The sequence below is a fragment of the Oncorhynchus mykiss genome, chromosome 10 (assembly GCF_057628025.1).
Source record: "Oncorhynchus mykiss isolate SJ-2025 chromosome 10, ASM5762802v1, whole genome shotgun sequence".
In the NCBI taxonomy this organism is placed as follows: Eukaryota; Metazoa; Chordata; class Actinopteri; order Salmoniformes; family Salmonidae; genus Oncorhynchus; species Oncorhynchus mykiss.
In genome coordinates, this window is record NC_143031.1 from 83,880,452 (window position 1) to 83,893,508 (window position 13,057).

Genomic DNA, 13,057 nt, shown 5'->3' on the forward strand with positions numbered 1-13,057 from the left:
ACCCAGCTACCTGCCTCCTCCTTTGTATGACCTTCTGCCTGTCCCTGGACCCAGCTACCTGCCTCCTCCTGTGTATGACCTTCTACCTGTCCCTGGACCCAGCTACCTGCCTCCTCCTGTGTATGACCTTCTGCCTGCCCCTGGACCCAGCTACCTGCCTTCTCCTGTGTATGACCTTCTGCCTGTCCCTGGACCCAGCTACCTGCCTCCTCCTGTGTATGACCTTCTGCCTGTCCCTGGACCCAGCTACCTGCCACCTCCTGTGTATGACCTCCTGCCTGCCCCTGGACCCAGCTACCTGCCTCCTCCTGTGTATGACCTCCTGCCTGCCCCTGGACCCAGCTACCTGCCTCCTCCTGTGTATGACCTCCTGCCTGCCCCTGGACCCAGCTACCTGCCTCCTCCTGTGTATGACCTTCTGCCTGCCCCTGGACCCAGCTACCTGCCACCTCCTGTGTACGACCTCCTGCCTTCCCCTGGACCCAGCTACCTGCCTCCTCCTGTGTATGACCTCCTGCCTGCCCCTGGACCCAGCTACCTGCCTCCTCCTGTGTATGACCTCCTGCCTGCCCCTGGACCCAGCTACCTGCCTCCTCCTGTGTATGACCTCCTGCCTGCCCCTGGACCCAGCTACCTGCCTCCTCCTGTGTATGACCTTCTGCCTGCCCCTGGACCCAGCTACCTGCCACCTCCTGTGTACGACCTCCTGCCTTCCCCTGGACCCAGCTACCTGCCTCCTCCTGTGTATGAATTCCTGCCTGCCCCTGGACCCAGCTACCTGCCTCCTCCTGTGTTTGACCTTCTGCCTGCCCCTGGACCCAGCTACCTGCCTCCTCCTGTGTATGACCTCCTGCCTACCCCTGGACCCAGCTACCTGCCTCCTCCTGTGTATGACCTTCTGCCTGTCCCTGGACCCAGCTACCTGCCTCCTCCTGTGTATGACCTTCTGCCTGTCCCTGGACCCAGCTACCTGCCTCCTCCTGTGTATGACCTTCTGCCTGTCCCTGGACCCAGCTACCTGCCTCCTCCTGTGTATGACCTTCTGCCTGTCCCTGGACCCAGCTACCTGCCCCTGGACCCAGCTATCTGCCTCCTCCTGTGTATGACCTTCTTTCTGACAACGGACCCAGCTACCTGCCTCCTCCTGTGTATGACCTTCTGCCTGCCTACGGACCCAGCTACCTGCCTCCTCCTGTATATGACCTTCTGCCTGTCCCTGGACCCAGCTACCTGCCTCCTCCTGTGTATGACCTTCTGCCTGCCCCTGGACCCAGCTACCTGCCTCCTCCTGTGTATGACCTTCTGCCTGTCCCTGGACCCAGCTACCTGCCTCCTCCTGTGTATGACCTTCTGCCTGTCCCTGGACCCAGCTACCTGCCTCCTCCTGTGTATGACCTTCTGCCTGCCCCTGGACCCAGCTACCTGCCTCCTCCTGTGTATGACCTTCTGCCTGTCCCTGGACCCAGCTACCTGCCTCCTCCTGTGTATGACCTTCTGCCTGTCCCTGGACCCAGCTACCTGCCTCCTCCTGTGTATGACCTTCTGCCTGTCCCTGGACCCAGCTACCTGCCTCCTCCTGTGTATGACCTTCTGCCTGCCCCTGGACCCAGCTACCTGCCTCCTCCTGTGTATGACCTTCTGCCTGTCCCTGGACCCAGCTACCTGCCTCCTCCTGTGTATGACCTTCTGCCTACCCCTGGACCCAGCTACCTGCCTCCTCCTGTGTATGACCTTCTGCCTGCCCCTGGACCCAGCTACCTGCCACCTCCTGTGTATGACCTTCTGCCTGTCCCTGGACCCAGCTACCTGCCTCCTCCTGTGAATGACCTTCTGCCTGCCCCTGGACCCAGCTACCTGCCTCCTCCTGTGTATGACCTTCTGCCTGCCCCTGGACCCAGCTATCTGCCTCCTCCTGTGTATGACCTTCTGTCTGTCCCTGGACCCAGCTACCTGCCTCCTCCTGTGTATGACCTTCTGCCTGCCCCTGGACCCAGCTACCTGCCTCCTCCTGTGTATGACGTTCTGCCTGCCCCTGGACCCAGCTATCTGCCTCCTCCTGTGTATGACCTTCTGCCTGTCCCTGGACCCAGCTACCTGCCTCCTCCTTTGTATGACCTTCTGCCTGTCCCTGGACCCAGCTACCTGCCTCCTCCTGTGTATGACCTTCTACCTGTCCCTGGACCCAGCTACCTGCCTCCTCCTGTGTATGACCTTCTGCCTGCCCCTGGACCCAGCTACCTGCCTTCTCCTGTGTATGACCTTCTGCCTGTCCCTGGACCCAGCTACCTGCCTCCTCCTGTGTATGACCTTCTGCCTGTCCCTGGACCCAGCTACCTGCCACCTCCTGTGTATGACCTCCTGCCTGCCCCTGGACCCAGCTACCTGCCTCCTCCTGTGTATGACCTCCTGCCTGCCCCTGGACCCAGCTACCTGCCTCCTCCTGTGTATGACCTCCTGCCTGCCCCTGGACCCAGCTACCTGCCTCCTCCTGTGTATGACCTTCTGCCTGCCCCTGGACCCAGCTACCTGCCACCTCCTGTGTACGACCTCCTGCCTTCCCCTGGACCCAGCTACCTGCCTCCTCCTGTGTATGACCTCCTGCCTGCCCCTGGACCCAGCTACCTGCCTCCTCCTGTGTTTGACCTTCTGCCTGCCCCTGGACCCAGCTACCTGCCTCCTCCTGTGTATGACCTCCTGCCTGCCCCTGGACCCAGCTACCTGCCTCCTCCTGTGTATGACCTCCTGCCTGCCCCTGGACCCAGCTACCTGCCTCCTCCTGTGTATGACCTTCTGCCTGCCCCTGGACCCAGCTACCTGCCTCCTCCTGTGTATGACCTTCTACCTGCCCCTGGACCCAGCTACCTGCCCCTGGACCCAGCTATCTGCCTCCTCCTGTGTATGACCTTCTTTCTGACCCTGGACCCAGCTACCTGCCTCCTCCTGTGTATGACCTTCTGTCTGCCTACGGACCCAGCTACCTGCCTCCTCCTGTGTATGACCTTCTGCCTGTCCCTGGACCCAGCTACCTGCCACCTCCTGTGTATGACCTCCTGCCTGCCCCTGGACCCAGCTACCTGCCTCCTCCTGTGTATGACCTCCTGCCTGCCCCTGGACCCAGCTACCTGCCTCCTCCTGTGTATGACCTCCTGCCTGCCCCTGGACCCAGCTACCTGCCTCCTCCTGTGTATGACCTTCTGCCTGCCCCTGGACCCAGCTACATGCCACCTCCTGTGTATGACCTCCTGCCTGCCCCTGGACCCAGCTACCTGCCTCCTCCTGTGTATGACCTCCTGCCTGCCCCTGGACCCAGCTACCTGCCTCCTCCTGTGTATGACCTTCTTTCTGCCCCTGGACCCAGCTACCTGCCTCCTCCTGTGTATGACCTTCTTTCTGACCCTGGACCCAGCCACCTGCCTCCTCCTGTGTATGACCTTCTGCCTGCCCCTGGACCCAGCTATCTGCCTCCTCCTGTGTATGACCTTCTTTCTGACCCTGGACCCAGCTACCTGCCTCCTCCTGTGTATGACCTTCTGTCTGCCTACGGACCCAGCTACCTGCCTCCTCCTGTGTATGACCTTCTGCCTGTCCCTGGACCCAGGTACCTGCCACCTCCTGTGTATGACCTCCTGCCTGCCCCTGGACCCAGCTACCTGCCTCCTCCTGTGTATGACCTCCTGCCTGCCCCTGGACCCAGCTACCTGCCTCCTCCTGTGTATGACCTCCTGCCTGCCCCTGGACCCAGCTACCTGCCTCCTCCTGTGTATGACCTTCTGCCTGCCCCTGGACCCAGCTACATGCCACCTCCTGTGTATGACCTCCTGCCTGCCCCTGGACCCAGCTACCTGCCTCCTCCTGTGTATGACCTCCTGCCTGCCCCTGGACCCAGCTACCTGCCTCCTCCTGTGTATGACCTTCTTTCTGCCCCTGGACCCAGCTACCTGCCTCCTCCTGTGTATGACCTTCTTTCTGACCCTGGACCCAGCCACCTGCCTCCTCCTGTGTATGACCTTCTGCCTGCCCCTGGACCCAGCTATCTGCCTCCTCCTGTGTATGACCTTCTGCCTGCCCCTGGACCCAGCTACCTGCCTCCTCCTGTGTATGACCTCCTGCCTACCCCTGGACCCAGCTACCTGCCACCTCCTGTGTATGACCTTCTGCCTACCCCTGGACCCAGCTACCTGCCTCCTCCTGTGTATGACCTTCTGCCTACCCCTGGACCCAGCTACCTGCCACCTCCTGTGTATGACCTTCTGCCTACCCCTGGACCCAGCTACCTGCCTCCTCCTGTGTATGACCTTCTGCCTGCCCCTGGACCAAGCTACCTGCCTCCTCCTGTGTATGACCTTCTGCCTACCCCTGGACCCAGCTACCTGCCACCTCCTGTGTATGACCTTCTGCCTACCCCTGGACCCAGCTACCTGCCACCTCCTGTGTATGACCTTCTGCCTACCCCTGGACCCAGCTACCTGCCACCTCCTGTGTATGACCTTCTGCCTGCCCCTGGACCCAGCTACCTGCCCCTGGACCCAGCTACCTGCCACCTCCTGTGTATGACCTTCTGCCTACCCCTGGACCCAGCTACCTGCCACCTCCTGTGTATGACCTTCTGCCTGCCCCTGGACCCAGCTACCTGCCCCTGGACCCAGCTACCTGCCACCTCCTGTGTATGACCTTCTGCCTACCCCTGGACCCAGCTACCTGCCACCTCCTGTGTATGACCTTCTGCCTGCCCCTGGACCCAGCTACCTGCCCCTGGACCCAGCTATCTGCCTCCTCCTGTGTATGACCTTCTTTCTGACCCTGGACCCAGCTACCTGCCTCCTCCTGTGTATGACCTCCTGCCTGCCCCTGGACCCAGCTACCTGCCTCCTCCTGTGTATGACCTCCTGTGGTCCTTTACATTAAACACCTGCTGCGCCCTGCTCTTGAAACCAACTCTCTGTCTCCCCTCGTGTTCATCACATGAAGTAGATAATAAACAAAAAGTGAAATAAACAATAAAAATGAACAGTAAACATTAACACTCACAGAAGTTCCAAAATAATAAAAACATTACAAATGTATATATTATATATATATACAGTGTTGTTACAATGTACAAATAGTTTAAAGTACAAAAATGGAAAATAAATAAACATAAATAAATATGGGTTGTATTTACAATGGTATTTGTTCTTCATTGGTTGTGTCACACCCTGACCTTAGATATACTTTTTTTATGTCTCTTTTTGGTTTGGTCAGGGTGTGATTTGGGGTGGTCATTCTATGTCCTTTATATCTATGTTTTGTGTTTCTATGTTTTGTTCTGTGTGTTATATTTCTAGGTGTTTTGGCCGGGGGGGGGGGGGGGGGGGGGGGGGGGAGGGGGGTATGGTTCTCAATCAGGGACAGCTGTCTATCGTTGTCTCTGATTGGGAATCATACTTAGGCAGCCCTTTTTCCCTCCTGTGATTGTGGGTAGTTATCTTTGTTAGTGGCACTATAGTGAGCTTTACGGTTGGGGTTGTAGTGTCTTGTTTTGTTGGTGACATTTACTGAAATAAAAAGAGAATGATCACCACGCTGGACTTTGGTCCACTTCTTTTGATGGCCGTGATAGGTTGCCCTTTTCTTGTGGCAACAGGTCACACATCTTGCTGCTGTGCTGATGGCACACTGTGTTATTTCAAACAGTAGATATGGGAGTTTATCAAAATCGGGTTGGTTTTCAAATTGTTTGTGGGTCTGTGTAATCTGAGGGAATTATATGTGTCTCTAATATGGTCATACATTTGGGCAGGAGGTTAGGAAGTGCAGCTCAGTTTCTACCTCATTTTGTGGGCAGTGAGCACATAGCCTGTCTTCTCTTGAGAGCCATGTCTGCCTACGGCGGCCTTTCTCAATAGCAAGGCTATGCTTACTGAGTCTGTACATAGTCAAAGCTTTCCTTACGTTTGGGTCAGTCACAGTGGTCAGGTATTCTGCCACTGTGTACTCTCTGTTTAGGGCCAAACAGCATTCTAGTTTACTTTGTTTTTTGTTATTTCTTTCCAATGTGTCAAGTATTTATAATTGAGTTCTCTCATGATTTGGTTAGGTTTAATTGTGTTGCTGTCCTGAGGCTCTGTGGGGTCTGTTTGTGAACAGAGCCCCGGGACCAGCTTGCATTGGGGACTCTTCTCCAGGTTCATCTCTCTGTAGGTGATGGCTTTGTTATGGAAGGTTTGGGAATCACTACCTTTTAGGTGGTTGTAGAATTGAATGTCTCTTTTCTGGATTTTTATAATTAGCGGGTATCAGCCTAAATCTGCTCTGCATGCAATATTTGGTATTTTCCGTTTGTACACAGAGTATTTTTGCAGATTTCTGCATGCAGTCTCAATTTGGTGTTTGTCCCATTTTATGAATTACTGTTTGGACCCCAGACCTCACAACCGTAAAGGGCAATGGGTTCTATAACTGATTCAAGTGTTTTTTTGCCAGATCCCAATTCGTATGTCAATTTTATTTTCCTCTCGGTGGCATTGAAGGCCCTTCTTGCCTTGTCTCTCAGATCGTTCACAGCTTTGTGGAAGTTACTTGTGGCGCTGATGTCTAGACAAAGGTTATGTATCGTATTTTGTGTGCTCTAGGGCAACGGTGTCTAGATGGAATTTGTATTTGTGGTCCTGGTGACTGGACCTTTTTTGGAACACCATTATTTTGGCTCTTACTGAGATTTACTGTCAAGGCCCAGGTCTGACAGAATCTGTGCAGAAGATCTAGGTGCTGCTGTGGGCCCTCCTTGGTTGGTGACAGAAGCACCACATCAACTTACTGAGATTTACTGTCAGGGCCCAGGACTGTCAGGGCCCAGGACTGTCAGGGCCCAGGTCTGTCAGGGCCCAGGTCTGTCAGGGCCCTGGCATTCCTTGGTTGGGGACAGAGACACCACATCATCAGCAAAGGAAGTTGTCTAAAAGGGATTGAAAAAGGGATTGTTTTTGAATTTGTTGTTGTCTAATTGTTTTTTGGTAGGTTTCCAAACTGCATTCCTTCCATCTATAGCATTTCTTAATGTTACTCAGTTCCTTTGGCTTTGATGCCTCATGATTGAGTATTGCTCTGTTCAAGTAGACTGTGATTTTGCTGTGGTCTGATAGGGGTGTCGGTGGGCTGACTATGAACGCTCTGAGAGACTCTGGGTTGAGGTCCGTGATAAAGTAGTCTACAGTACTACTGCCAAGAGATGAGCTATAGGTGTACCTACCATAGGAGTCCCCTCGAAGCCTACCGTTGACTATGTACATACCCAGCGTGCGACAGAGCTGCAGGAGTTGTGACCCGTTTTTGTTGGTTATGTTGTCGTAATTGTGCCCAGGGGGGCATTGAGGTGGAAATGCTGTCACCTCAAGGCAGGTGTTTGTCCCCCTGTGTCCTGAGGGTGTCACGTTCTTGTCCGGTTCTGGCATTTAGGTCGCCACAGACTTGTACATGCCCCTGTACATGCCCCTGAGGAAATTATCGACCCCCCCCTCCTCTCTCTCCCTGTCTCTCTTTCTCTCTGAATCAATATTCCCCTGTGCCAGTTCTTAAACATCTCTCTTCTCCGCCTCCAATCCAATTAATCGTTGTGGTCACACACCCCCGCACACACACACACACACACACACACACACAGACACACGAGTGAAGAACAGCTATCTAAAATGGTGACAATCAATTAGATTACACCACTTCCTGTTAAGCAAAGCAACACATTGTTTCTGACAAAGGGAAGTGTTAGACAGAAGCTGTGTGTGTTCTTCTTCATCAACCTTTCATTACAATGCTGCTATATTCTGGCTTTGAACCCCATGGATGTGCTTCAATGCTGCTATATTCTGGCTTTGAACCTCACGGATGTGCTTCAATGCTGCTATATTCTGGCTTTGAACCTCACGGATGTGCTTCAATGCTGCTATATTCTGGCTTTGAACCCCATGGATGTGCTTCAATGCTGCTATATTCTGGCTTTGAACCTCACGGATGTGCTTCAATGCTGCTATATTCTGTCTTTGAACCCCATGGATGTGCTTCAATGCTGCTATATTCTGGCTTTGAACCCCACGGATGTGCTTCAATGAACGATGGCAATTTAGCCACCTAGCCAACTGTAACAAAATCATACCAACACTGTATAACAGAATCATACCAACACTGCAGGCCATGTTCTACCAACTGTAACAGAATCATACCAGCACGGCAGGCCATGTTCTACCAACTGTAACAGAATCATACCAGCACGGCAGGCCATGTTCTACCAACTGTAACAGAATCATACCAACACTGTAGACCATGTTCTACCAACTGTAACAGAATCATACCAGCACGGCAGGCCATGTTCTACCAACTGTAACAGAATCATACCAACACTGTAGACCATGTTCTACCAACTGTAACATAATCATACCATGTTCTACCAACTGTAACAGAATCATACCAACACTGTAGACCATGTTCTACCAACTGTAACAGAATCATACCAACACTGTAGACCATGTTCTACCAACTGTAACAGAATCATACCAGCACGGCAGGCCATGTTCTACCAACTGTAACAGAATCATACCAACACTGTAGACCATGTTCTACCAACTGTAACATAATCATACCAACACTGTAGACCATGTTCTACCAACTGTAACAGAATCATACCAACACTGTAGACCATGTTCTACCAACTGTAACAGAATCATACCAACACTGTAGACCATGTTCTACCAACTGTAACAGAATCATACCAGCACGGCAGGCCATGTTCTACCAACTGTAACAGAATCATACCATGTTCTACCAACTGTAACAGAATCATACCATGTTCTACCAACTGTAACAGAATCATACCATGTTCTACCAAATGTAACAGAATCATACCAACACTGTAGACCATGTTCTACCAACTGTAACATAATCATACCAACACTGTAGACCATGTTCTACCAACTGTAACAGAATCATACCAACACTGTAGACCATGTTCTACCAACTGTAACAGAATCATACCAGCACGGCAGGCCATGTTCTACCAACTGTAACAGAATCATACCAACACTGTAGACCATGTTCTACCAACTGTAACAGAATCATACCATGTTCTACCAACTGTAACAGAATCATACCATGTTCTACCAACTGTAACAGAATCATACCATGTTCTACCAACTGTAACAGAATCATACCATGTTCTACCAACTGTAACAGAATCATACCAACACTGTAGACCATGTTCTACCAACTGTAACAGAATCATACCAGCACGGCAGGCCATGTTCTACCAACTGTAACAGAATCATACCATGTTCTACCAACTGTAACAGAATCATACCATGTTCTACCAACTGTAACAGAATCATACCATGTTCTACCAAATGTAACAGAATCATACCATGTTCTACCAACTGTAACAGAATCATACCATGTTCTACCAACTGTAGCAGAATCATACCAACACTGCAGGCCATGTTCTACCAACTGTAACAGAATCATACCATGTTCTACCAACTGTAACAGAATCATACCATGTTCTACCAACTGTAACAGAATCATACCAACACTGCAGGCCATGTTCTACCAACTGTAACAGAATCATACCATGTTCTACCAACTGTAACAGAATCATACCATGTTCTACCAACTGTAACAGAATCATACCAACCATGTAGACCATGTTCTACCAACTGTGGCAGAATCATACCATGTTCTACCAACTGTAACAGAATCATACCATCACTGTAGACCATGTTCTACCAACTGTAACAGAATAATACCATGTTCTACCAACTGTAACAGAATCATACCATGTTCTGCCAACTGTAACATAATCATACCATGTTCTACCAACTGTAACAGAATCATACCATGTTCTGCCAACTGTAACATAATCATACCATGTTCTACCAACTGTAACAGAATCATACCATGTTCTGCCAACTGTAACATAATCATACCATGTTCTACCAACTGTAACAGAATCATACCATGTTCTACCAACTGTAGCAGAATCATACCAACACTGCAGGCCATGTTCTACCAACTGTAACAGAATCATACCATGTTCTACCAACTGTAACAGAATCATACCATGTTCTACCAACTGTAACAGAATCATACCAACACTGCAGGCCATGTTCTACCAACTGTAACAGAATCATACCATGTTCTACCAACTGTAACAGAATCATACCAAGTTCTACCAACTGTAACACAATCATACCAACACTGCAGGCCATGTTCTACCAACTGTAACATAATCATACCATGTTCTACCAACTGTAACAGAATCATACCATGTTCTACCAACTGTAACAGAATCATACCAACCATGTAGACCATGTTCTACCAACTGTGGCAGAATCATACCATGTTCTACCAACTGTAACAGAATCATACCATCACTGTAGACCATGTTCTACCAACTGTAACAGAATCATACCATGTTCTGCCAACTGTAGCAGAATAATACCATGTTCTACCAACTGTAACAGAATCACACCAACACTGTAGACCATGTTCTGCCAACTATAACAGAATAATACCATGTTCTACCAACTGTAACAGAATCATACCATGTTCTGCCAACTGTAACATAATCATACCATGTTCTACCAACTGTAACAGAATCATACCATGTTCTACCAACTGTAACATAATCATACATTAGTTCAACAATTTAAATGCAATGCTACCAAGTACTAATTGAGTATATGTAAACTTCTGACCCACTGGGAATGTGATGATAGAAATAAAAGCTGAAATAAATCATTCTCTCTACTATTATTCTGACATTTCACATTGTTCTAATAAAGTGGTGATCTGTTACTGACCTACAACAGGGAATTTTTACAAGGATTAAAAGTCAGTAATTGCATAGCTCTGCCCTGTCCTTATGACCGTGGCCTGTATTCATTTAGCCTGGTTAGCATAGCTCTGCCCTGGCCTTATGAACATGGCCTGTATTAATTTAGCCTGGTTAGCATAGCTCTGCCCTGGCCTTATGACCATGGCCTGTATTAATTTAGCCTGGTTAGCATAGCTCTGTCCTGTCCTTATGAACATGGCCTGTATTCATTTAGCCTCGTTAGCATAGCTCTGCCCTGTCCGTATGACCGTGGCCTGTATTCATTTAGCCTGGTTAGCATAGCTCTGCCCTGGCCTTATGACCGTGGCCTGTATTAATTTAGCCTGGTTAGCATAGCTCTGCCCTGTCCGTATGACCGTGGCCTGTATTCATTTAGCCTGGTTAGCATAGCTCTGCCCTGGCCTTATGACTGTGGCCTGTATTCATTTAGCCTGGTTAGCATAGCTCTGCCCTGGCCTTATGACTGTGGCCTGTATTCATTTAGCCTGGTTAGCATAGCTCTGTCCTGGTCTTATGACCGTGGCCTGTATTCATTTAGCCTGGTTAGCATAGCTCTGCCCTGGCCTTATGACTGTGGCCTGTATTCATTTAGCCTGGTTAGCATAGCTCTGCCCTGGCCTTATGACCGTGGCCTGTATTCATTTAGCCTGGTTAGCATAGCTCTGCCCTGTCCGTATGACCGTGGCCTGTATTAATTTAGCCTGGTTAGCATAGCTCTGCCCTGTCCGTATGACCGTGGCCTGTATTCATTTAGCCTGGTTAGCATAGCTCTGCCCTGTCCGTATGACCGTGGCCTGTATTCATTTAGCCTCGTTAGCATAGCTCTGCCCTGTCTGTATGACCGTGGCCTGTATTCATTTAGCCTGGTTAGCATAGCTCTGCCCTGGCCTTATGACTGTGGCCTGTATTCATTTAGCCTGGTTAGCATAGCTCTGCCCTGGTCTTATGAACATGGCCTGTATTCATTTAGCCTGGTTAGCATAGCTCTGCCCCCTTGTGGAGACCTTCAGTTACTGTTTCTCATATCATTAATACATTGCGATTTTGTCAATGCAACTTATTTTTTTTCCTTAGCAGTGTTATTATGTTACTTCATTGTAACATTGTGTTTTCTAATTACTAATAAGTCCCTCGTTACTTTCAGAAAACGACAAACACAAACAGTTTTCGAAACATTATTTGGCGTTCATCGTAACAGGAACTGGGCCTATTTCTAGCTGAAGATTGATGCGGGCTTTTTGTATCCTAGCAACATAGATTCAGGAACAAATCATCTATTCCAGGTTTACTGGGGGAAACACAGCCAGGAAACACATGGGACCAGATGTAAATGGTTGTCTGTTTTACTGAAGTAGTGATTAATACTGTGTGTTTGGCTGCACATAGTGGTATTGGGACGATATAAAATGGTTGTCTGTTTTACTGAAGTATTGGTAGTGGTTGAAATACAAAAACAGGTATACGTTTTTTTTTTTTAATAGAGAAAGTAAAAATGCAAGAAACGACTGAAAACGAAAAAATATTCATGTCGTGATTGAACAACAAACACTGCATTCCCACACCCCCACCTCTAAACACTTAGTATCATTCCCCCCACCTCTAAATACATAGTATCATCCCCCCCACCTCTAAAGACATAGTATCATTCCCCCCCACCTCTAAAGACATAGTATCATTCCCCCCCACCTCTAAAGACATAGTATCATTCCCCCACACCTCTAAATACATAGTATCATTCCACCCCCACCTCTAAATACATAGTATCATCCCCCCCACCTCTAAAGACATAGTATCATTCCCCCCCCCACCTCTAAACACATAGTATCACCCCCCCGACCTCTAAAGACATAGGTTCATTACCCCCCACCTCTAAATACATAGTATCATCCCCCCCACCTCTAAATACATAGTATCATCCCCCCCCCCACCTCTAAATACATAGTATCATTCCCCCCCACCTCTAAATACATAGGTGGGGGGTGGGAATGATATTATGTCTTTAGAGGATAGAAAACACTCTATATATAACAAAATGAGGTGAAGTGATGGGTCAGTCGTCTTTAGAGTGAACTTCCTGGAAAAGAATGATGCTAGACGACACATCCCTCTTCAACATGCGTTTCTCAACTTGACCAAACTCATCTTGTCAACTCTTCTTCTCTTTGGTTGAGTTGGAAAAACAAACATGACTGCAGGCAC